The sequence below is a fragment of the Oncorhynchus tshawytscha genome, linkage group LG21 (assembly GCF_018296145.1).
Source record: "Oncorhynchus tshawytscha isolate Ot180627B linkage group LG21, Otsh_v2.0, whole genome shotgun sequence".
In the NCBI taxonomy this organism is placed as follows: Eukaryota; Metazoa; Chordata; class Actinopteri; order Salmoniformes; family Salmonidae; genus Oncorhynchus; species Oncorhynchus tshawytscha.
The window spans coordinates 29,566,357-29,591,939 of NC_056449.1; positions in this window are offsets into that span (position 1 = coordinate 29,566,357).

Here is a 25,583-nt window from a genome sequence, read left to right on the forward strand (position 1 = left end):
TGACCATACGTACATACCCCAACCAGAAGCCAGGATTACAGGCAACATCCGCACTGAGCTAAAGGCTAGAGCTGCCGGTTTCAAGGAGTGGGACTCTAACCCGGAAGCTTAAAATAAATCCCGCTATGTCCTCCTATGAACCGTGAAACAGGCAAAGCGTCAATACAGGAATAAGATTGAATTGTACTATACCGGCTCCGACGCTCGTCGGATGTGACAGGGCTTGGAAACTATTACAGACTACAGAGGGAAGTACAGCCGCGAGCTGCCCAGTGACACGAGCCTACGAGATGAGCTAAATAACTTCTATGCTCACTTCGAGGCAAGCAACACTGAAGCATGCATGAGAGCATCAGCTGTTTCGGACGATTGTGTTGACATACTCTCCGCAGCCGATGTGAGTAAGATCTTCTTAAGGATGACGCAAAATACTGTTCCCATGCAGGAACAACACTCAGCGGATTTCAGAGCGCCACCTATAGTTTTTGATAAAACTCATAATTTCATTAAACTTTCATTAAAATACACATTCAAGGTAGTGAATTAAAGCTACACTCGTTGTGAATCTATCCACCAAGTCAGATTTGTAAAATGCTTTTCGGCGAAAGCATGAGAAGCTATTATCTGATAGCATGTACCCCCAAAATACTGCAACGTCACCTAACACGACAGATTTTGCGGTAGACGGCGCTACCCAAAACGCAGAAATAAAATATAAAACATTCATTACCTTTGACGAGCTTCTTTCTTGGCACTCCTAGATGTCTCATAAACATTTATTTGGGTCTTTTTTTCGATTAAATCGGTCCATATATAGCCTAGATATCGATCTATGAAGACTGTGTAATCAAGGAAAAAACTGAGTTTGATAACGCAACGTCATTTTTAAAAATTAAAAAGTCGACGATAAACTTTCACAAAACACTTCAAAATACTTTTGTAATGCAACTTTAGGTATTAGTACACGTTAATACGCGATAAAATTCATCAGGAGGCGATGTAAATTCTATAGGCGACCGTCTGGAAAAAATGCCCGGAAAAAACTCAACCAAAACATCCTGTTTGAGGTTGGAGGGAATCGGTTCCCTTGGGTCGGTTCGACCAAGAATCAAATCCGAAGCAAATGACAAGACTCTAGACATCCTGTGGAAGCTGTAGGTACTGCAACCTCGGCCTCATTTAATACGGTTCACCTTTAACAATTCCTGGAAGTGGTGCATGGATATTTATTTCCACTTTCAGTGATCAGATTTTCCTGCGCTTTTCGATGAAACAGACGTTCTGTTATAGTCACAGCCGTGATTTAACCAGTTTTAGAAACGTCTGAGTGTTTTCTATCCACACATACTAATCATATGCATATACTATATTCCTGGCTTGAGTAGCAGGGCGCTGAAATGTTGCGCGATTTTTAACAAAAAGCTGCGAAAATTCGCAGCCTCCCTAACAGGTTTTTAAACAGGTCAACAGTCACAAGGCCACTGGGCCAGACAGATTACAAGGACATGTACTCTGAGCATGCGCTGATCAACTGGCAAGTGTCTTCACTGACATTTTCAAACTGTCCCTGACCGAGTCTGTAATACCAACATGTTACAAGCAGACCATCATAGTCCCTGTGCCCAAGAACACCAAGGTAACTTGCCTAAATGACTACAGACCCGTAGCACTCACATCTGTAGCCATGAAGGGCTTTGAAAGGTTGGTAATGGCTCACATCAACACCATTATTCCAGAAACCCTGGACCCACTCCAATTCGCATACCACCCTAACAGATCCACAGATGATGCCATCTCTATTACACTCCACACTGCCCTTTCCCACCTGAACAAAATGAACACCTATGTGAGAATGCTATTCATTGACTACAGCTCATCGTTCAACACCCTAGTGCACTCAAAGCTCATTATTAAGATAAGGACCCTGGGACTAAACACCTCCCTCTGCAACTGAATCCTGGACTTCCTGACGGGCCGCCCCCAGGTGGTAAGGGTAGGTAACAACACAAACGCCACGCTTATCCTCAACACAGGGTCCCCTTAGGGGTGCGTGCTCAGTCCCCCCTGTACTCCCTGTTCACCCATGACTGCATGGCCAGGCACAACTCCAACACCATTACTAAGTTTGCCGACATCACAACAGTGGTAGTCCTGATCCCTGACAATGATGAGACAGCCTATAGGGAGGAGGTCAGAGACCTGACCGTGTGGTGCAAGGATAACAACCTCTCCCTCAACGTGATCAAGGCAAAGGAGATCATTGTGGCCTACAGGAAAAGGAGGACTGAGCACGCCCCCATTCTCATCGATGGGGCTATAATGGAGTATGTTGAGAGCTTCAAGTTCCTTGGTGTTCACATCACCAACAAACTAACATGGTCCAAACACACCAAGACAGTCATGAAGAGGGCACGACAAAGCCTATTCACCCCCAGGAGACTGAAAAGATTGGGCATGGGTCCTCAGATCTTCAAAAAGTTCTACAGCTGCGCCATCGAGAGCATCCTGACCGGTTGCATCACCGCCTGGTATGACAACTGCTCGGCCTCCGACCGCAAGGCACTACAGAAGGTAGTGTGTACGGCCCAGTGCATCATTGTGGCCAAGCTTCCTTTCATTCAGGACCTCGATACCAGGCGGTGTCAGAGGAAGCCCCAAAAAATTGCCAAGGACTCCAGCCACCCAAGTCTTAGACTGTTCTCTTTGCTGCTGCATGGCAAGCGGTACCAGAGGGCCAAGTCTAGGTCCAAAAGGCTTCTTAACAGCTTCTATCCCCAAGCCATTAAACTCCTGAACAGTTAATCAAATGGCTACCCAGACTATTTGCGTTGTCCCCACTCCCCATTTTTACACTGCTGCTACTTTCTGTTTATAAGCCATGCATAGTCACTTTACCTCTACCTTCATGTACATGGTGCCTCAATTACCTTGACTAACCAGTGCCCCCGTGGTTAGAGCGTTGGACTAGTAACCGAAAGGTTGCAAGTTTGAATCCCCGAGCTGACAAGGTACAAATCTGTCGTTCTGTCCCTGAACAGGCAGTTCACCCACTGTTCCTAGGCCGTCATTGAAAATAAGAATTTGTTCTTAACTGACTTGCCTAGTAAAATAAAGGTAAAATAAAAAATTAAATAGCCTAAACATTGACCCTGTACCAGAATCCCCTATATATAGCCTAAACGTTGACCCTGTACCAGAATCCCCTATATATAGCCTAAACATTGACCCTGTACCAGAATCCCCTATATATAGCCTAAACATTGACCCTGTACCAGAATCCCCTATATATAGCCTCCACATTGACCCTGTACCGGAATCCCCTATATATAGCCTCCACATTGACCCTGTACCAGAATCCCCTGTATATAGCCTCCACATTGACCCTGTACCAGAATCCCCTGTATATAGCCTCCACATTGACCCTGTACCAGAATCCCCTATATATAGCCTAAACATTGACCCTGTACCAGAATCCCCTATATATAGCCTCCCTGCTGTTATTTTATTGTTACTCCTCAATTGTTTGTTATATTTCAATTTTTTTCGTAAAGCTGCACTGTTGGTAAGGACTTGTAAGTAAGCATTTCACTGTAAGGTGAAACACCTGTTGTATTCGGCGCATGTGCAATAATATTTGATTCGATTTTTTATTTGATTTGAACATATTACTGTTGCGGCTCTCGTTGGTGGTAAAAAGAGTAGACCAAGGCACCACCCCCCAAAGGCACAGACTTCGGCTGCAAACCTGAACCTATAGGGGAGGGTCCGGGTTGGCATCTACTCTTGGTGGAGGCTCCAGTGCGGGATGCAGACCCCGCTCCGCTTGAGGCTCCCCCCCACTTTGGTGGCGCCTCTGGTGCAGGGATCGTCACTGCAGGCTTCGTGCCATGGATCATCACTGGAGGCCTCGTGCCATGGATCATCACTGGAGGCCTCGTGCCATGGATCATCACTGGAGGCTTCGGGCCATGGATCATCACTGGAGGCTTCGTACGTACCGGAACAGGTCTCACCGGACTGAGGAGACGTACTAGAAGCCTGGTGCGTGGAGCTGCCACAACGTGTACTGGCTGGATACCCACTTTAGTTCGGTGAATGTGGAAAGCTGGCACAGGACGCACTCGGCTATGAAGGCGCACTGGAGGCATAGTGCTTAGAGCCGGCGCAGGATATACTGGGTCGTGGAGGCGCACTGGAGGTCTGGAGCGTAGAGCTGGCACAACGCGTCCTGGCTGAATACCCCCTGTAGCACGGCAAGTGCGGGGAGCTGGCACATGCCGCACTGGGTTGTCCTGGCGAACTGTGGATACCGTGCATAGAGCTGGTGCAGGATATCCTGGACCGAGGAGACACACTGGAGACCAGGACCGCTGAGCCGGCACAATCCGTCCTGGCAGGATGCCCACTCTAGCACGGCAAATGCGAGGAGCTGGCACAGAGTGCATCGGGCTGTGAATGCGCACTGGAGACAGTGCGCATCGCCGCATAACACGGTGCCTGACCGGTCACACTCTCCCACGGTAAGCACGGGGAGTTGGCTCAGGTCTAAACCCTGACTCTGCCAATCTCCTCGTGTGCTCCCCCAAAACATTTTTTGGAGCTGCCTCTCGGGCTTCCGTTGTTGACCTAACTCCTCGCGGGCCAGGATTGTATCGCCGTCCAAGGGAGCAGATGGAGGCAGAGAGAGCGGAACGGCGATACTCTCCTGGCCTGCGTCCAGGGTCCTTCTCCAATCAGGATGTCCTCCCATGTCCTACTGGCCACGTGGAAAGAGTAGCGTGGAGAGTGTTCATGATTTTAATTTTAAAAGGGCTGCCCAAGTATGATCCCCAATCAGAGACAACGATAGACAGCTGCCTCTGATTGGGAACCACACTCAGCCAAAAACAAAGAAACAGAAGACATAGAATTTCCCACCCGAGTCACACCCTGACCTAACTAAACATAGAAAATAATAAGGATCTCTAAGGTCAGGGCGTGACAATTACATTGATGTTCCATATCTCCTGCTCTTCCACCACCAATCACTAGACCATAAACAACACACTGTAACACATTACATTGATGTTCCATATCTCCAGCTCCTTCCCTACCAACCAATTTGTCCACTATGTCTATTCAAACACATTCTATAGCCTTACAAGTAAGACCATTCTGTTTTTGTGTTCGCTACAACTGCTGTGTTGCAATCTAGCGTAGTTATTTTCCTTTGCTGTTACTGCTGTCTTGAGAGACACATTTCAAGATGAATAAGAAGTATTGGGAAAGGGTCTAGAGTACAAAGAGTTGTCACAAAGAAGTGGCTCAATTTGTACCATTTTGAAATGATCTGAGAGCGAATAGCCTTGGCCCCCGGCTATCTATGTCTAAGGATAGCACAGAGCAGCCTCCACAGCACAGCCTCTTTCTATCTCTGTTTCTGCAGTTTCCGCTCTCCGCATGGCACAGTATAGAAAAAGGCAGGTATAACCCTGGTACATTAATAGTTTTATCTATAACACATCCTCTCAGAGTTGGATATGTAACCATGGAATAATCGCAATAGCTTAGCGATGGCTGGAGTTCTGTTTTTTAAGCTGAAGCAGTTCCTGTCGTGTGCCGTGTAACCAGCTTGTTTCAGAATTTATAATTCCCCGTCGGAATAGTAATTGGTTCCTTTGGTTCTGTGGGGGTCTCCAGAGCCGAAATAGTTCCGGTCGGCTCAGACATCTGGCAGTTTCCCATTTTTATTCCATGTTTTGTTGGGTAACCTGGAATCTGGCACACAAATGGCCTTGGAGAACCCCTGAGCTGCTTTGAACGGTGTTAATGAAAGATGTACAGTAATGTGGAACAATATGGAAATGTGCTTTCTCTCTCTCACATAAACTCACTCGCACACACTCACACTCATACACACACCATCCACTCCACCGCCCAACCCCCCTCCACACACACCTTCCGCCCCCCCCGCACACACACGCATTCATTTTCTTCAACCCTGTGACAAGAAAACAAATGATGATTTATGTTCAATCTGAATAGCCCATTAGCCTTCCGTCTCTACTAGGAAGCGTTATGCTGTAGACTAGAAACCTCACCATGTTGTTTCCTGGTCCAGCTCTACATTAGTTCTCTCTGCTAGGAAGCATGGTGCTGTAGACTAGAAACCTCACCATGTTGTTTCCTGGTCCAGCTCTACATTAGTTCTCTCTACTAGGAAGCATGGTGCTGTAGACTAGAAACCTCACCATGTTGTTTCCTGGTCCAGCTCTACATTAGTTCTCTCTACTAGGAAGCATGGTGCTGAAGACTAGAAACCTCACCATGTTGTTTCCTGGTCCAGCTCTACATTAGTTCTCTCTACTAGGAAGCATGGTGCTGTAGACTAGAAACCTCACCATGTTGTTTCCTGGTCCAGCTCTACATTAGTTCTCTCTACTAGGAAGCATGGTGCTGTAGACTAGAAACCTCACCATGTTGTTTCCTGGTCCAGCTCTACATTAGTTCTCTCTACTAGGAAGCATGGTGCTGTAGACTAGAAACCTCACCATGTTGTTTCCTGGTCCAGCTCTACATTAGTTCTCTCTACTAGGAAGCATGGTGCTGTAGACTAGAAACCTCACCATGTTGTTTCCTGGTCCAGCTCTACATTAGTTCTCTCTACTAGGAAGCATGGTGCTGTAGACTAGAAACCTCACCATGTTGTTTCCTGGTCCAGCTCTACATTAGTTCTCTCAACTAGGAAGCATGGTGCTGTAGACTAGAAACCTCACCATGTTGTTTCCTGGTCCAGCTCTACATTAGTTCTCTCTACTAGGAAGCATGGTGCTGTAGACTAGAAACCTCACCATGTTGTTTCCTGGTCCAGCTCTACATTAGTTCTCTCTACTAGGAAGCATGGTGCTGTAGACTAGAAACCTCACCATGTTGTTTCCTGGTCCAGCTCTACATTAGTTCTCTCTACTAGGAAGCATGGTGCTGTAGACTAGAAACCTCACCATGTTGTTTCCTGGTCCAGCTCTACATTAGTTCTCTCTACTAGGAAGCATGGTGCTGTAGACTAGAAACCTCACCATGTTGTTTCCTGGTCCAGCTCTACATTAGTTCTCTCTACTAGGAAGCATGGTGCTGTAGACTAGAAACCTCAGCATGTTGTTTCCTGGTCCAGCTCTACATTAGTTCTCTCTACTAGGAAGCATGGTGCTGTAGACTAGAAACCTCACCATGTTGTTTCCTGGTCCAGCTCTACATTAGTTCTCTCTACTAGGAAGCATGGTGCTGTAGACTAGAAACCTCAGCATGTTGTTTCCTGGTCCAGCTCTACATTAGTTCTCTCTACTAGGAAGCATGGTGCTGTAGACTAGAAACCTCACCATGTTGTTTCCTGGTCCATCTCTACGCTAGTTCTCTTCTCAAGGGGCCCAGCACCAGTTGTTACTGTTCAACTGCTCTATTCCTGCCAGCCTGCCTGCCTGCCAGCCTGCCTGCCCGCCAGCCTGTCTGCCCAGCTACAAACCCACACAGAGGCATATGGTGGCTTGATGTTGTTAGCTCGTAAAACGATTTCAACAACAACCACATTTGGATGGAGCTAACAGAGTAACCAAATCAAATCAAATAAGTATGGTCAATTGAATGCACCTGATACCATTTGTGATGCTTGTTGTGTTTTCCAGCTGTGCTGTGGTTACAACATCTGGATGAAGCAACACTGAAGTAAACTGAAGGCTGTGTGTGTGTGCACGTACATGTGTGCGTTAGAGTAATTGTGAATAGTAAACAGTGAATAAAGCGGCCATAATGACTGTGGGATGATTAGACAAGGAAGAGAAAGGTCACTGGGGGTTGATCCATCTGTCTCATTAGCTGATTTATTTCTGGCTACCTTTACCCTTCATTACCCTCTCTCTCTCTCTCTCTCTCTCTCTCTCTCTCTCCCTATCTCTCTCTCTCTCTCACTCTCTCTCTAGGTATTTGTCTCACTCTCTCTATTCCTCCCCTCAAGGTTCTTGTGCGTTAAAGAATCATTGCAATGGACTTTGCTTGGCCTGTTTAGACGTCAGAGAGATAGAGAGACATCAAGGGAGAGAGAGCGACAGAGAGAGAGAAAGAGAGAGAGACATCAAGGGAGAGAGAGAGACAGAGAGAGAGAAAGAGAGAGAGACATCAAGGGAGAGAGAGAGACAGAGAGAGAAAGAGAGAGACATCAAGGGAGAGAGAGAGAGAGAGAGAAAGAGAGAGACATCAAGGGAGAGAGAGAGACAGAGAGAGAGAAAGAGAGAGAGACATCAAGGGAGAGAGAGAGACAGAGAGAGAGAAAGAGAGAGAGACATCAAGGGAGAGAGAGAGACAGAGAGAGAGAAAGAGAGAGACATCAAGGGAGAGAGAGAGACAGAGAGAGAGAAAGAGAGAGACATCAAGGGAGAGAGAGAGAAATCAAGGGAGAGAGAGAGAGCGACAGAGAGAGACAGAGAGAGAGAGAGAGAGAGAGTGAGAGAGAGAGAGAGATAGGGAGAGAGAGAGAGAGAGAGAGACAGGAAGAGAGAGAGACAGAGAGAGAGAGAGAGAGAGAGAGAGAGAGAGAGAGAGAGAGAGAGAGAGGGGGGCATAATTGTAATTCACCTCAGTGCCAAGAGAGGTCATGTGTGTACTGTTGTTTCATTTAACTTTATAAGACAGTCAATTAATATCTAATTATTACCAGTTATTGCAGCATAATGAACATGTAGGAGGAGAGGAGAGAATTTGACCTCCAAGCTTTTGGGAGTTAAGTGATCCTTCAGCATGGTGTCTCTTCAATAAGCCAGAGTAGGGTGTGTCATTATAGAGCAACCTGTGCAATGCTATATTGAGAGAGGTGGAGAGAGTGATTTATGGTTCATGTAGAAACTGCTCTCTGAGTATCTCTTCTGCATCCTAAATTTGACAGGGCCCAAAAGTAGTAGACTATAAGGGTACCATTTGGGAAGCAACAATTGCAGTCCATGGAGTAAGGATAGGGATATGGAGGGAATGACTTGTCTGTGGAGTAAGGATAGGGATATGGAGGGAATGACTTGTCCATGGAGTAAGGATAGGGATATGGAGGGAATGACTTGTCCATGGAGTAAGGATAGGGATATGGAGGGAATGACTTGTCCATGGAGTAAGGATAGGGATATGGAGGGAATGACTTGTCCATGGAGTAAGGATAGGGATATGGAGGGAATGACTTGTCCATGGAGTAAGGATAGGGATATGGAGGGAATGACTTGTCCATGGAGTAAGGATAGGGATATGGAGGGAATGACTTGTCCATGGAGTAAGGATAGGGATATGGAGGGAATGACTTGTCTATAGAGTTAGGATAGGGATATGGAGGGAATGACTTGTCCATGGAGTAAGGATAGGGATATGGAGGGAATGACTTGTCCATGGAGTAAGGATAGGGATATGGAGGGAATGACTTGTCCATGGAGTAAGGATAGGGATATGGAGGGAATGACTTGTCTATGGAGTAAGGATAGGGATATGGAGGGAATGACTTGTCCATGGAGTAAGGATAGGGATATGGAGGGAATGACTTGTCCATGGAGTAAGGATAGGGATATGGAGGGAATGACTTGTCCATGGAGTAAGGATAGGGATATGGAGGGAATGACTTGTCCATGGAGTAAGGATAGGGATATGGAGGGAATGACTTGTCCATGGAGTAAGGATAGGGATATGGAGGGAATGACTTGTCTATGGAGTAAGGATAGGGATATGGAGGGAATGACTTGTCCATGGAGTAAGGATAGGGATATGGAGGGAATGACTTGTCCATGGAGTAAGGATAGGGATATGGAGGGAATGACTTGTCCATGGAGTAAGGATAGGGATATGGAGGGAATGACTTGTCCATGGAGTAAGGATAGGGATATGGAGGGAATGACTTGTCCATGGAGTAAGGATAGGGATATGGAGGGAATGACTTGTCCATGGAGTAAGGATAGGGATATGGAGGGAATGACTTGTCCATGGAGTAAGGATAGGGATATGGAGGGAATGACTTGTCCATGGAGTAAGGATAGGGATATGGAGGGAATGACTTGTCTATGGAGTAAGGATAGGGATATGGAGGGAATGACTTGTCCATGGAGTAAGGATAGGGATATGGAGGGAATGACTTGTCCATGGAGTAAGGATAGGGATATGGAGGGAATGACTTGTCCATGGAGTAAGGATAGGGATATGGAGGGAATGACTTGTCCATGGAGTAAGGATAGGGATATGGAGGGAATGACTTGTCCATGGAGTAAGGATAGGGATATGGAGGGAATGACTTGTCCATGGAGTAAGGATAGGGATATGGAGGGAATGACTTGTCCATGGAGTAAGGATAGGGATATGGAGGGAATGACTTGTCCATGGAGTAAGGATAGGGATATGGAGGGAATGACTTGTCTATGGAGTAAGGATAGGGATATGGAGGGAATGACTTGTCCATGGAGTAAGGATAGGGATATGGAGGGAATGACTTGTCCATGGAGTAAGGATAGGGATATGGAGGGAATGACTTGTCCATGGAGTAAGGATAGGGATATGGAGGGAATGACTTGTCCATGGAGTAAGGATAGGGATATGGAGGGAATGACTTGTCCATGGAGTAAGGATAGGGATATGGAGGGAATGACTTGTCCATGGAGTAAGGATAGGGATATGGAGGGAATGACTTGTCTATGGAGTAAGGATAGGGATATGGAGGGAATGACTTGTCCATGGAGTAAGGATAGGGATATGGAGGGAATGACTTGTCCATGGAGTAAGGATATGGATATGGAGGGAATGACTTGTCCATGGAGTAAGGATAGGGATATGGAGGGAATGACTTGTCCATGGAGTAAGGATAGGGATATGGAGGGAATGACTTGTCCATGGAGTAAGGATAGGGATATGGAGGGAATGACTTGTCCATGGAGTAAGGATAGGGATATGGAGGGAATGACTTGTCCATGGAGTAAGGATAGGGATATGGAGGGAATGACTTGTCCATGGAGTAAGGATAGGGATATGGAGGGAATGACTTGTCTATGGAGTAAGGATAGGGATATGGAGGGAATGACTTGTCCATGGAGTAAGGATAGGGATATGGAGGGAATGACTTGTCCATGGAGTAAGGATAGGGATATGGAGGGAATGACTTGTCCATGGAGTAAGGATAGGGATATGGAGGGAATGACTTGTCTATGGAGTAAGGATAGGGATATGGAGGGAATGACTTGTCCATGGAGTAAGGATAGGGATATGGAGGGAATGACTTGTCCATGGAGTAAGGATAGGGATATGGAGGGAATGACTTGTCCATGGATTAAGTATGTTATGTAAGGATGTTATGGTCTGAAAGGTAATGAGTGAAACGTAATGGATGTTCTCCATTCACATCAAGTCAGGAAATGAACTGTAATGCTCTGAGCTGTCTGTGTGACAGACCTCCATCTCAGAGATTAACACTGAGAAGGGGGACAGGGAGAGGGAGAGAGACATGTAGAGGGAGGGATGGAGGGAGGGAGTAGAGCATTGTAGAGAGAGGGGGTGGAGAGAGAGAGTGGAGAAAGAGATAAGAGGGAGAGTCAGGGCAGGAGGAGGAGAGAGAGAAACAATAGAGAGATGGGGGGGTTAAAATGATGCACAGAACACAGTGCCACCGAGGCACTCTGGGAAGAAGAAGAAACCAAGTGAGGAAACTGACTATAACAGAGGAGAGGAAATGAGAGAACTATTTAAAGAGGCAAATATATTGGGAGACATGGACTTGCATTACCTGAGTGACTGATGTGAATAGGATGCACTCTTCTGTCTCCTCTCAGGACATTAGGTAGAACTGAGCTGTCCGGGGAGAGAGATGAGATCTGAAGTAGGTGCTAAGGAGAATGAAGAACAGAGAGAGAGAACATTAGGTGGAGAACATTAGGGTAGTGAAAGCTGAAGAGTGTACTAGTCAAATCAAATCAAATCAAATCAAATTTTATTTGTCACATACACATGGTTAGCAGATGTTAATGCGAGTGTAGCGAAATGCTTGTGCTTCTAGTTCCGACAATGCAGTAATAACGAACAAGTAATCTAACTAACAATTCCCCCCAAAAAACTACTGTCTTATACACAGTGTAAGGGGATAAAGAATATGTACATAAGGATATATGAATGAGTGATGGTACAGAGCAGCATAGGCAAGATACAGTAGATGATATAGTACAGTATATACATATGAGATGAGTATGTAAACCAAGTGGCATAGAGAGAGACAGAGTGGCTAGTGATACATGTATTACATAAGGATGCAGTCGATGATATAGAGTACAGTATCTACGTATGCATATGAGATGAATAATGTAGGCTAAGTAACATTATATAAGGTAGCATTGTTTAAAGTGGCTAGTGATATATTTACATCATTTCCCATCAATTCCCATTATTAAAGTGGCTGGAGTAGAGTCAGTGTCATTGACAGTGTGTTGGCAGTAGCCACTCAATGTTAGTGGTGGCTGTTTAACAGTCTGATGGCCTTGAGATAGAAGCTGTTTTTCAGTCTCTCGGTCCCAGCTTTGATGCACCTGTACTGACCTCGCCTTCTGGATGACAGCGGGGTGAACAGGCAGTGGCTCGGGTGGTTGATGTCCTTGATGATCTTTATGGCCTTCCTGTAGCATCGGGTGGTGTAGGTGTCCTGGAGGGCAGGTAGTTTGCCCCCGGTGATGCGTTGTGCAGACCTCACTACCCTCTGGAGAGCCTTATGGTTGAGGGCAGTGCAGTTGCCATACCAGGCGGTGATACAGCCCGCCAGGATGCTCTCGATTGTGCATCTGTAGAAGTTTGTGAGTGCTTTTGGTGACAAGCCGAATTTCTTCAGCCTCCTGAGGTTGAAGAGGCGCTGCTGCGCCTTCCTCACAATGCTGTCTGTGTGAGTGGACCAATTCAGTTTGTCTGTGATGTGTATGCCGAGGAACTTAAAACTTGCTACCCTCTCCACTACTGTTCCATCGATGTGGATGGGGGGTGTTCCCTCTGCTGTTTCCTGAAGTCCACAATCATCTCCTTAGTTTTGTTGACGTTGAGTGTGAGGTTATTTTCCTGACACCACACTCCGAGGGCCCTCACCTCCTCCCTGTAGGCCGTCTCGTCGTTGTTGGTAATCAAGCCTACCACTGTTGTGTCGTCCGCAAACTTGATGATTGAGTTGGAGGCGTGCATGGCCACGCAGTCGTGGGTGAACAGGGAGTACAGGAGAGGGCTCAGAATGTTGCTCAAGCAATGTTGCTCAAGATCCACTTCGAAATCCAACGTCCAGGTACCCAGGATGTTGGGAGATGCCTTCAAAACCGGCTACTAGGGGCAACAGTGAGTGCTATTGCCATCAAGTAGGCTTCTGTTTTGGTAGGGCGTTGTGGATGGTGGATGGTTTGAGAAGGTTAAAAAATAAATAAATCCTATACTAAAATTGAAAGGAATAATCTACCCAAAACCACTAATTACTATGATTTACACAGTTGAATATCTCTAATATGTGAGAACAACGTTTTTCGTGAACAAATGTTTGATTTCATCGTTATCATGAGATTGGGGGCAACGTGAGAATCGTTGTGGAAATCTGTTGCAGCTAAAGTGGACTACAAAACCCACAACGCAGTGCTCTCAGTCTGGTCGTTACACACAATAATACCAAAGTCAATATCAGCATGTGACGTCGCTAACTCCCTGTAAAATTGCAGAAACAAACTGCTATCAATTTAGGAGTTCTAAGTTGACATATGGAACCAAGACTGCTTCCATCACGTGGACTGGGAGATGTTTCGTATTGCATCAGACAACAACATTGACGAATACGCTGATTCGGTGTGCGAGTTCATTAGAACGTGCGTTGAAGATGTCGTTCCCATAGCAACGATTAAAACATTCCCTAACCAGAAACCTTGGATTGATGGCAGCATTCGTGTGAAACTGAAGGCACGAACCACTGCTTTTAATCAGGGCAAGGTGTCTGGTAACATGACTGAATACAAACAGTGCAGCTATTCCCTCCGCAAGGCTATCAAACAAGCTAAGCGCCAGTACAGAGACAAAGTAGAATCTCAATTCAACGGCTCAGACACAAGAGGCATGTGGCAGGGTCTACAGTCAATCACGGACTACAGGAAGAAACCCAGCCCAGTCACGGACCAGGATGTCTTGCTCCCAGGCAGACTAAATAACTTTTTTGCCCGCTTTGAGGACAATACAGTGCCACTGACACGGCCTGCAACGAAAACATGCGGTCTCTCCTTCACTGCAGCTGAAGTGAGTAAGACATTTAAACGTGTTAACCCTCGCAAGGCTGCAGGCCCAGACGGCATCCCCAGCCGCGCCCTCAGAGCATGCGCAGACCAGCTGGCCGGTGTGTTTACGGACATATTCAATCAATCCCTATACCAGTCTGCTGTTCCCACATGCTTCAAGAGGGCCACCATTGTTCCTGTTCCCAAGAAAGCTAAGGTAACTGAGCTAAACGACTACCGCCCCGTAGCACTCACATCCGTCATCATGAAGTGCTTTGAGAGACTAGTCAAGGACCATATCACCTCCACCCTACCTGACACCCTAGACCCACTCCAATTTGCTTACCGCCCAATATAGGTCCACAGACGATGCAATCTCAACCACACTGCACACTACCCTAACCCATCTGGACAAGAGGAATACCTATGTGAGAATGCTGTTCATCGACTACAGCTCGGCATTCAACACCATAGTACCCTCCAAGCTCGTCATCAAGCTCGAGACCCTGGGTCTCGACCCCGCCCTGTGCAACTGGGTTCTGGACTTCCTGACGGGCCGCCCCAGGTGGTGAGGGTAGGCAACAACATCTCCTCCCCGCTGATCCTCAACACTGGGGCCCCACAAGGGTGCGTTCTGAGCCCTCTCCTGTACTCCCTGTTCACCCACGACTGCGTGGCCATGCACGCCTCCAACTCAATCATCAAGTTTGCGGACGACACAACAGTGGTAGGCTTGATTACCAACAACGACGAGACGGCCTACAGGGAGGAGGTGAGGGCCCTCGGAGTGTGGTGTCAGGAAAATAACCTCACACTCAACGTCAACAAAACTAAGGAGATGATTGTGGACTTCAGGAAACAGCAGAGGGAACACCCCCATCCACATCGATGGAACAGTAGTGGAGAGGGTAGCAAGTTTTAAGTTCCTCGGCATACACATCACAGACAAACTGAATTGGTCCACTCACACAGACAGCATCGTGAGGAAGGCGCAGCAGCGCCTCTTCAACCTCAGGAGGCTGAAGAAATTCGGCTTGTCACCAAAAGCACTCACAAACTTCTACAGATGCACAATCGAGAGCATCCTGGCGGGCTGTATCACCGCCTGGTATGGCAACTGCACCGCCCTCAACCGTAAGGCTCTCCAGAGGGTAGTGAGGTCTGCACAACGCATCACCGGGGGCAAACTACCTGCCCTCCAGGACACCTACACCACCCGATGCTACAGGAAGGCCATAAAGATCATCAAGGACATCAACCACCCAAGCCACTGCCTGTTCACCCCGCTGTCATCCAGAAGGCGAGGTCAGTACAGGTGCATCAAAGCTGGGACCGAGAGACTGAAAAACAGCTTCTATCTCCAGGCCATCAGACTGTTAAACAGCCACCACTAACATTGAGTGGCTACTGCCAACACACTGTCAATGACACTGACTCTACTCCAGCCACTTTAATAATGGGAATTGATGGGAAATGATGTAAATATATCACTAGCCACTTTAAACAATGCTACCTTATATAATGTTGCTTACCCTACATTATTCATCTCATGTGCATACGTAGATACTGTACTCTATATCATCGACTGCATCCTTATGTAATACATGTATCACTAGCCACTTTAACTATGCCACTTGGTTTACATACTCATCTCATATGTATATACTGTACTCGATATCATCTACTGTATCTTGCCTATGCTGCTCTGTACCATCACTCATTCATATATCCTTATGTACATATTATTTATCCCCTTACACTGTGTATAAGACAGTAGTTTTTTTTTGGAATTGTTAGTTAGATTACTTGTTCGTTATTACTGCATTGTCGGAACTAGAAGCACAAGCATTTCGCTACACTCGCATTAACATCTGCTAACCATGTGTATGTGACAAATAAAATTTGATTTGATTTGATTTGATTTTGATTTGAACTGTTTGAAGATGTTTAAAGATAGCATAAATAGTATTTGTTTTCTTTCAAAGGTCATACTATGGATCATTTAGCTATTTGATTTTGAATTTTAGGACGCCTTTAGGTATAAAAAAAAAATCCCATTGAAAATATTTGATAAAATATTGAATTTGGCCTTTACTACTATAGCCTATAAAACGCATTGAATAACACATTTATAAATGGCAAAAAAGAGGTAAATCATAAGGAACAAGGTTTTGAAGTGTCTGTCCTATATAGATATAAGAAAGCTCAAAATATATGTATTTTTTTACACATATTTTACCACTTTTTTGGGGTAGGCACAAAACTACCTCCATTCTCACGGTATCGGATACCTACATTCTCATCAGATACCTACATTCTCATCGGATACCTACATTCTCATCAGATACCTACATTCTCATCGGATACCTACATTCTCATCGGATACCTACATTCTCATCGGATACCTACATTCTCATCAGATACCTACATTCTCATCGGATACCTACATTCTCATCAGATACCTACATTCTCATCGGATACCTACATTCTCATCGGATACCTACATTCTCATCAGATACCTACATTCTCATCGGATACCTACATTCTCATCGGATACCTACATTCTCATCGGATACCTACATTCTCATCAGATACCTACATTCTCATTGGATACCTACATTCTCATCGGATACCTACATTCTCATCGGATACCTACATTCTCATCGGATACCTACATTCTCATCGGATACCTACATTCTCATCGGATACCTACATTCTCATCGGATACCTACATTCTCCCAGTATCAGATACCTTCATTCTCCCAGTATCAGATACCTACATTTTCCCAGTATCAGATACCTTCATTCTCCCAGTATCAGATACCTACATTCTCCCAGTATCAGATACCTTCATTCTCCCAGTATCAGTTACCTACATTCTCATCGGATACCTACATTGTCATCGGATACCTACATTGTCATCGGATACCTACATTCTCCCAGTATCAGATACCTACATTCTCCCAGTATCAGATACCTACATTCTCCCAGTATCAGATACCTACATTCTCCCAGTATCAGTTACCTACATTCTCCCAGTATCAGTTACCTACATTCTCCCAGTATCAGATACCTTCATTCTCCCAGTATCAGATACCTTCATTCTCCCAGTATCAGATACCTACGTTCTCCCAGTATCAGTTAACTACATTCTCCCTGTATCAGATACCTTCATTCTCCCAGTATCAGATACCTTCATTCTCCCAGTATCAGATACCTTCATTCTCCCAGTATCAGTTATCTTCATTCTCCCAGTATCGGTTACCACCATACTCCCGGTGTCGGTTACTGGGAGGTATCAGTTACCACCATACTCATGGTGTCGGTTACTGGGAAGTATCGGTTACCACCATACTCCCGGTGTCGGTTACTGGGAGGTATCAGTTACCACCATACTCACGGTGTCGGTTACTGGGAGGCATCGGTTACCTCCATACTCCCGGTGTCGGTTACTGGGAGGTATCGGTTACCACCATACTCCCGGTCTCGGTTACCACCATACTCCCGGTATCGGTTACTGGGAGGTATCGGTTACCAACATACTCACGGTATCGGTTACCACAATACTCCCGGTGTCGGTTACTGGGAGGTATCGGTTACCACCATACTCACGGTGTCAGTTACTGGGAGGTATCGGTTGCCACCATACTCCCGGTATCGGTTACTGGGAGGTATCGGTTACCACCATACTCACGGTATCGGTTACCACCATACTCCCGGTATCGGTTACTGGGAGGTATCGGTTACCACCATACTCACGGTATCGGTTACCACCATACTCCCGGTGTCGGTTACTGGGAGGTATCGGTTACCACCATACTCCCAGTGTCGGTTACTGGGAGGTATCGGTTACCACCATACTCCCGGTGTCAGTTACTGGGAGGTATCGGTTACCACCATACTCACGGTGACGGTTACTGGGAGGTATCGGTTACCACCATACTCACGGTGTCGGTTACTGGGAGGTATCGGTTACCTTCATACGAGTCCTGTGATACTTGTGGGGGTCGTAGACCCAACAGAGAACACAATCGGGTACGTGAGAATCTCCCCTTTCCACTGTGGGGTCACATTAGTTCCACGCTACAGACGTTTTCGTGAGATGACGGATTTTTGGGATGTCTCCTGGTTTGACATGAGACAAACCTTCCACAGCAGATGCAGAAGGTGGCCATTAGCGGATTGAGGTGGATTGAGATGCAGAAGGCAGCCATTAGCGGATTGAGATGCAGAACGCGGCCATTAACGGATTGAGATGCAGAACGCGGCCATTAGCAGATTGAGGTGGATTGAGATGCAGAAGGCGGCCATTAACGGATTGAGATGCAGAACGCGGCCATTAACGGATTGAGATGCAGAACGCGGCCATTAACGGATTGAGATGCAGAACGCGGCCATTAACGGATTGAGATGCAGAACGCGGCCATTAACTGATTGAGATGCAGAACGCGGCCATTAGCGGATTGAGATGCAGAAGGCAGCCATTAGCGGATTGAGATGCAGAACGCGGCCATTAACGGATTGAGATGCAGAAGGTGGCCATTAGCAGATTGAGGTGGATTGAGATGCAGAAGGCGGCCATTAGCGGATTGAGGTGGATTGAGATGCAGAAGAAGGCCATTAGCAGATTGAGGTGGATTGAGATGCAGAAGGCGGCCATTAGCAGATTGAGGTGGATTGAGGTGCAGAAGGCGGCTGTCGGCAGATTGAGGTGGATTGAGATGCAGAAGGAAGCCATTAGCGGATTGAGATGCAGAACGCGGCCATTAACGGATTGAGATGCAGAAGGTGGCCATTAGCAGATTGAGGTGGATTGAGATGCAGAAGGCGGCCATTAGCGGATTGAGGTGGATTGAGATGCAGAAGAAGGCCATTAGCAGATTGAGGTGGATTGAGATGCAGAAGGCGGCCATTAGCAGATTGAGGTGGATTGAGGTGCAGAAGGCGGCTGTCGGCAGATTGAGGTGGATTGAGATGCAGCTCATGCAAAACAGATAGCTCTATCTTCAACTGACTGAATTTGAAGGGAATTTCTTTATTAAATTACTTAGATTGACGCACCGGTGCGTCAATAGACTCTAGGGGGTTTTAATCATTCGGAATGAATGCCTAAACTTAAAATCAGCCGCAAGATGCCGACGACAGCCGTGGAGCAACCCGGGGGGCAGCTGCAGCAGGAGGAGCAACCCGGGAGGCAGCTGCAGCAGGAGGAGCAACCCGGGGGGCAGCTGCAGCAGGAGGAGCAACCTGGGGTGCAGCTGCAGCAGGAGGAGAAACACAGGGTGCAGCTGCAGCAGGAGGAGCAACCCGGGGTGCAGCTGCAGCAGGAGGAGAAACACAGGGTGCAGCTGCAGTAGGAGGAGCAACACAGGGTGCAGCTGCAGCAGGAGGAGCAACACAGGGTGCAGCTGCAGCAGGAGGAGCAACCCGGGGGGCAGCTGCAGCAGGAGGAGCAACACAGGGTGCAGCTGCAGTAGGAGGAGCAACCTGGGGGGCAGCTGCAGCAGGAGGAGAAACACAGGGTGCAGCTGCAGTAGGAGGAGCAACACAGGGTGCAGCTGCAGCAGGAGGAGCAACACAGGGTGCAGCTGCAGCAGGAGGAGCAACCCGGGGGGCAGCTGCAGCAGGAGGAGCAACACAGGGTGCAGCTGCAGTAGGAGGAGCAACCCGGGGGGCAGCTGCAGCAGGAGGAGCAACCCGGGGGGCAGCTGCAGCAGGAGGAGCAACACAGGGTGCAGCTGCAGTAGGAGGAGCAACACAGGGTGCAGCTGCAGTAGGAGGAGCAACCCGGGGGGCAGCTGCAGCAGGAGGAGCAACACAGGGTGCAGCTGCAGTAGGAGGAGCAACCCGGGGGGCAGCTGCAGCAGGAGGAGCAACCCGGGGGGCAGCTGCAGCAGGAGGAGCAACACAGGGTGCAGCTGCAGTAGGAGGAGCAACACAGGGTGCAGCTGCAGCAGGAGGAGCAACTGTTTAAAACACCTCAGAATTTGACATTTGGAGCAACATCTAAATGTGATGTTTGGAAAACAAGAAGTCAATCTGAGAGATGTTGTTCATTAGATGTTTATTTTATTTAACAAGTCAGTTAGTTATGAACAAATTCTTATTTACGGTGACATGCTACACCGGCGATACTGGGCAAACCAGGGACTGTAGTGACGCCTCTTGCACTGAGATGCAGTGTCTTAGACCACTGCGTCACTCGGGAGCCCATATTGTGGAGAGCAGAGGAGAGGCATTAGAATATAAAGACGCACACAAACACACAAATTGAGACATTAGGGTAGTGTATGAGTGTATCCATTTGTTAGAACAGGAGGCCACTGGCTGTTTGTTCTGAGACTAAGTGCAGACTAATGAGATCATACTAACATGACCTGTCCTGCTCCATCCCAACTGTCAGAGAAAGACAGAACGAGAGAGAGCGACAGAGACATTGAGAGAGAGAGAGAGAGAGGGGGAAAGGGATGATGAAAGAGAAAAATAGAGGGTGGAGAGAATGAGAGAGAGGGTGCGAGAGAGAGTGAAATTGTGAGCTCAGCCGAGAAAGAAAGAGAGAGAGAGTAAGTGAGAGAGAGAGAGAGAGAAAGAGACAGAGACAGAGCAGAGTCATTACACATCACTCCCACATCCAGATAACTCAGAAGGAGGAGAGAAAAATGTAAAAAGGAAGAATGGAGGAGAAGGCTACTATACCGCTACATCTATACACAACATTATATGCTCGCCCCAGATCCCTTAACACAAGAAGAGAGCGGGAGGAGGAGGGCTCCATTACACAGCAGTTGGATGAGAGGGGATGACGGGATGAGAGGGGAAGGAGAGGGGATGAGAGGGGCAGGAGAGGGAGTGAGAGCGTATAATAGGGGGTGGGAGAGTGGATGAGAGAGGAAGGGGGATGAGAGGGGTAGGAGAGGGGATGAGAGGGGTAGGAGAGGGGATGAGAGGGGTAGGAGAGGGAGTGAGAGCGTATAATAGGGGGTGGGAGAGTGGATGAGAGAGGAAGGGGGATGAGAGGGGCAGGAGAGGGGATGAGAGGGGATGAGAGGGGTAGGAGAGGGGATGAGAGTGGTAGGAGAGGGAGTGAGAGCGTATAATAGGGGTGGGAGAGTGGATGAGAGAGGAAGGGGGATGAGAGGGGAAGGAGAGGGGATGAGAAGGGTAGGAGAGGGGATGAGAGGGGGTAGGAGAGGGATGAGAGGGGCAGGAGAGGGAGTGAGAGCGTATAATAGGGGGTGGGAGAGTGGATGAGAGAGGAAGGGGATGAGAGGGAAGGAGAGGGGATGAGAAGGGTAGGAGAGGGGATGAGAGGGTAGGAGAGGGGATGAGAGGGGTAGGAGAGGAGTGAGAGCGTATAATAGGGTGTGGGAGAGTGGATGAGAGAGGAAGGGGGATGAGAGGGGAAGGAGAGGGGATGAGAAGGGTAGGAGAGGGGATGAGAGGGGGTAGGAGAGGGGATGAGAGGGGTAGGAGAGGGAGTGAGAGCGTATAATAGGGTGTGGGAGAGTGGATGAGAGAGAAAGGGGAATGAGAGGGGAAGGAGAGGGGATGAGAGGGGATGAGAGGGGTAGGAGAGGGGATGAGAGGGGTAGGAGAGGGAGTGAGAGGGGTAGGAGAGGGATGAGAGAGGAAGGGGGATGAGAGGGGAAGGAGAGGGGATGAGAGGGGCAGGAGAGGGGATGAGAGGGGTAGGAGAGGGGATGAGAGAGGAAGGGGATGAGAGGGGAAGGAGAGGGGATGAGAGGGTAGGAGAGGGGATGAGAGGGGTAGGAGAGGGGATGAGAGGGGTAGGAGAGGGGATGAGAGGGGTAGGAGAGGGGATGAGAGGGGCAGGAGAGGGAGTGAGAGCGTATAAAATGGGGTGGGAGAGTGGATGAGAGAGGAAGGGGATGAGAGGGGCAGGAGAGGAAATGGTGGAAGGTGACAGGAAGAAGGGGAGAGAGGGAGGAGTGGAGAGGGAGGACTGGAGAGAGAGGAGAGGAGAGAGAAGAGTAGGTTAGCGAGGGAAAAGGAGGGGAGAGGAAGAGTAGGTTAGCGAGGGAAAAGGAGGGGAGAGGGAAGAGTAGGTTAGCGAGGGAAAAGGAGGGGAGAGGGAAGAGTGGGTTAGCAAGGGAAAAGGAGGGAGAGGGAAGAGTAGGTTAGCGAGGGAAAAAGAGGGAGAGGGAAGAGTAGGTTAGCGAGGGAAAAGGAGGGGAGAGGGAAGAGGAGGGAGAGAGGGAGGATTGGAGAGAGGGAGGAGGGGAGAGAAAGAGGAGGGGAGAGAGGGAGGAGGGGAGAGAAAGAGGAGGGGAGAGAGAAGAGTAGGTTAGAGAGGGAAAAGAGGAGAGAGAAGGGAAGAGGAGGTGAGAGAGAGAAAGGAGGGAGAGAGGAGGTGGGAGGAGGAGATAGTGGGGGAGGGGAGAAGGGACTAAGGAAGAGGAGGGAAGAGAGAAGAGGAGGGGAGAGTGGGAGGAGGAGGGGAGACAGAGAGGAGGGGAGATTGGGAGGAAAAGAGAGAGGGAGGAGGGAAGAGGGGAGAGGGAAGAGGAGGGGGGAGTGGGAGGAGCATCTCTTTAATATTTATGCTACTTTACATCCTGAGGCTTTTGGAGATCTCTGTATCTTTCCTTGCAATGACTGATGGAAGGTGATGGAAGGGAAGGGAAGGTGATGGAAGGGAAGGGAAGGGGATGGAAGGGAAGGAAGGGGCTGGAAGGAAGGGGAGGTAAGGGGATTGAAGGGAAGGAAGGGGATGGATGGGAAGGAAGGGAAGGTAAGGGGATTGAAGGGAAGGGAAGGGAAGGAGGGGTTTGAAGCGAAGGGAAGGGGGGATTGAAGGGAAGGGAAGGGATTGAAGGAAGGGAAGGTGATGGAAGGGAAGGAAGGGGATGGAAGGAAGGGAAGGGAAGGATTGAAGGAAGGAAGGGGAAGGCAAGGAAGGGAAGGGAAGGGGGTTGAATGGAAGGGAAGGGGAAGGCAAGGGAAGGAGGAAGGATTGAATGGAAGGGAAGGGGAAGGCAATGGAAGGAAGGATTGAAGGGAAGGACGGTGATGGAAGGAAGGAGGATGGAAGGAAAGGAAGGGGATTGAATGGAAGGAAGGGGAAGGCAAGGGAAGGGAAGGGGAAGGCAAGGAAGGGAAGGTGATGGAAGGAAGGGAAGGCAAGGGGATTGAAGGAAGGGGGTGGAAGGAAGGGAAGGAAGGAAGGAAGGGAGGGCTAGGGGATTGAAGGAAGGGAAGGCAAGGGGATTGAAGGGAAGGAAGAGGAGGATTGAAGGAAGGGGATGGAAGGAAGGGAAGGTAAGGGATTGAAGGAAGGGAAGGGCAGGAGACTGAAGGAAGGGAAGGGGAGGGATGGAAGGAAGGATGGAAGGAAGGAAGGTGATGGAAGGAAGGAAGGTGATGGAAGGAAGGAAGGGAAGGATTGAAGGGAAGGAAGGATTGAAGGAAGGAAGGAAGGAGGGGATTGAAGGAAGGGAAGGGAAGGGGGATTGAAGGAAGGGAAGGATTGAAGGGAAGGGGATTGAAGGAATGGAAGGTGATGGAAGGAAGGATTGAAGGAAGGGAAGGTGATGGAAGGAAGGAGATTGAAGGCAAGGGAAGCGAAGGATTGAAGGGAAGGCAAGGGAAGGAAGGGAAGGGGAAGGCAATGGAAGGGAAGGATTGAAGGAAGGGAAGGTGATGGGAGGGAAGGGAAGGATGGGAGGGAAGGGAAGGGGATTGAAGGAAGGGAAGGAAGGCAAGGGGATGGAAGGAAAGGAAGGTGATGGAAGGAAGGAAGTTAAGGGGATTGAAGGAAGGAAGGCAAGGGGATTGAAGGGAAGGGAAGGGGAGGGGATTGAAGGGAAGGGAAGGATGGAAGGAAGGGGATGGAAAGGAAGGGAATAAAAGGTAAGGGATTGAAGGGAAGGGCAGGGGATTGAAGGAAGGGAAGGGGATGGAAGGAAGGAGGGGATGGAAGGAAGTGAAGGTGAAGAAAGTGAAGGGAAGGTGATGGAAGGGAAGGAAAGGTGATGGAAGGAAGGAAGGGGATGGAAGGAAGGAAGGATTGAAGGAAGGGAAGTTGATGGAAGGGAAAGGGATTGAAGGGAAGGAAGGAAGGGAAGGGAAGGAAGGAAGGGAAGGGAAGGGAAGGAAGGGAAGGAAGGGAAGGGAAGGGAAGGGAAGGAAGGAAGGGAAGGGAAGGAAGGAAGGAAGGAAGGAAGGAAGGATGGAAGGGAAGGGAAGGATTGAAGTTGACCGAAGGTGATGGAAGGGAAGGGAAGGGATTGAAGTTGACTGAAGGTGATGGAAGGAAGGAAGGATTGAAGGCAAGGATTGAAGGAAGGAAGGAAGGGGATGGAAGGGAAGAGAATGGAAGGCAAGGGGATTGAAGGAAGGGAAGGGGATGGAAGGGAGGGGAAGGAAGGGTTTGAAGTTGACCGAAGGTGATGGAAGGAAGGGGATTGAAGGCAAGGGGATTGAAGGAAGGGAAGGAAGGAAGGGGATGGAAGGAAGAGAATGGAAGGCAAGGGGATTGAAGGAAGGGATGGAAGGAAGGAAGGAAGGGGATTGAAGCAAAGGGAAGGAAGGAGGATTGAAGGGAAGGAGGGAAGGGAAGGAAGGGAAGTGAAGGGGATGGAAGGGAATGAAAGGGAAGGGAGGGGGATTGAAGGAAGGGGCTTGAAGGAAGGGGATTGAAGGAAGGAAGGATTGAAGGAAGGGAAGGGGTGGAAGGGAAGGATTGAAGGAAGGGAAGGTGATGGAGGGGAAGGAAGGTGATTGAAGGGAAGGAAGGGGATTGAAGGAAGGATTGAAGGAAGGGAAGGTGATGGAAGGATGGAAGGAGGAGGGGAATGGAAGGAAGGGATGCAAGGAAGGAAGGATGGAAGGGAAGGAAGGAAGGGGAGGGGATGCAAGGAAGGGAATGTGATGGAAGGGAAGGCAAGGAAAGGGGATGGAAGGGAGGGGAGGAAGGAAGGGGATGCAAGGAAGGGAAGGATGGAAGGAAGGGAAGGATTGAAGGGAAGGGGATGGAAGGAAGGAAGGAATGGAAGGAAGGAAGGGGATTGAAGGGAAGGTGATGGAAGGAAGGGGAAGGGAAGGGGAAGGTAATGGAAGGAATGGGAGGTGATGGGAGGGAAGGGAAGGGGATGGAAGGAAGGGAAGGATTGAAGGAAGGAAGGGGGAAGGCAAGGGGATGGAAGGAAAGGAAGGTGATGGAAGGAAGGAAGTTAAGGATTGAAGGAAGGGAAGGCAAGGGGATTGAAGGGAAGGAAGGGGAGGGGATTGAAGGAAGGAAGGATGGAAGGAAGGAAGGGGATGGAAGGAATGGAAGGTAAGGGGATTGAAGGGAAGGGCAGGGATTGA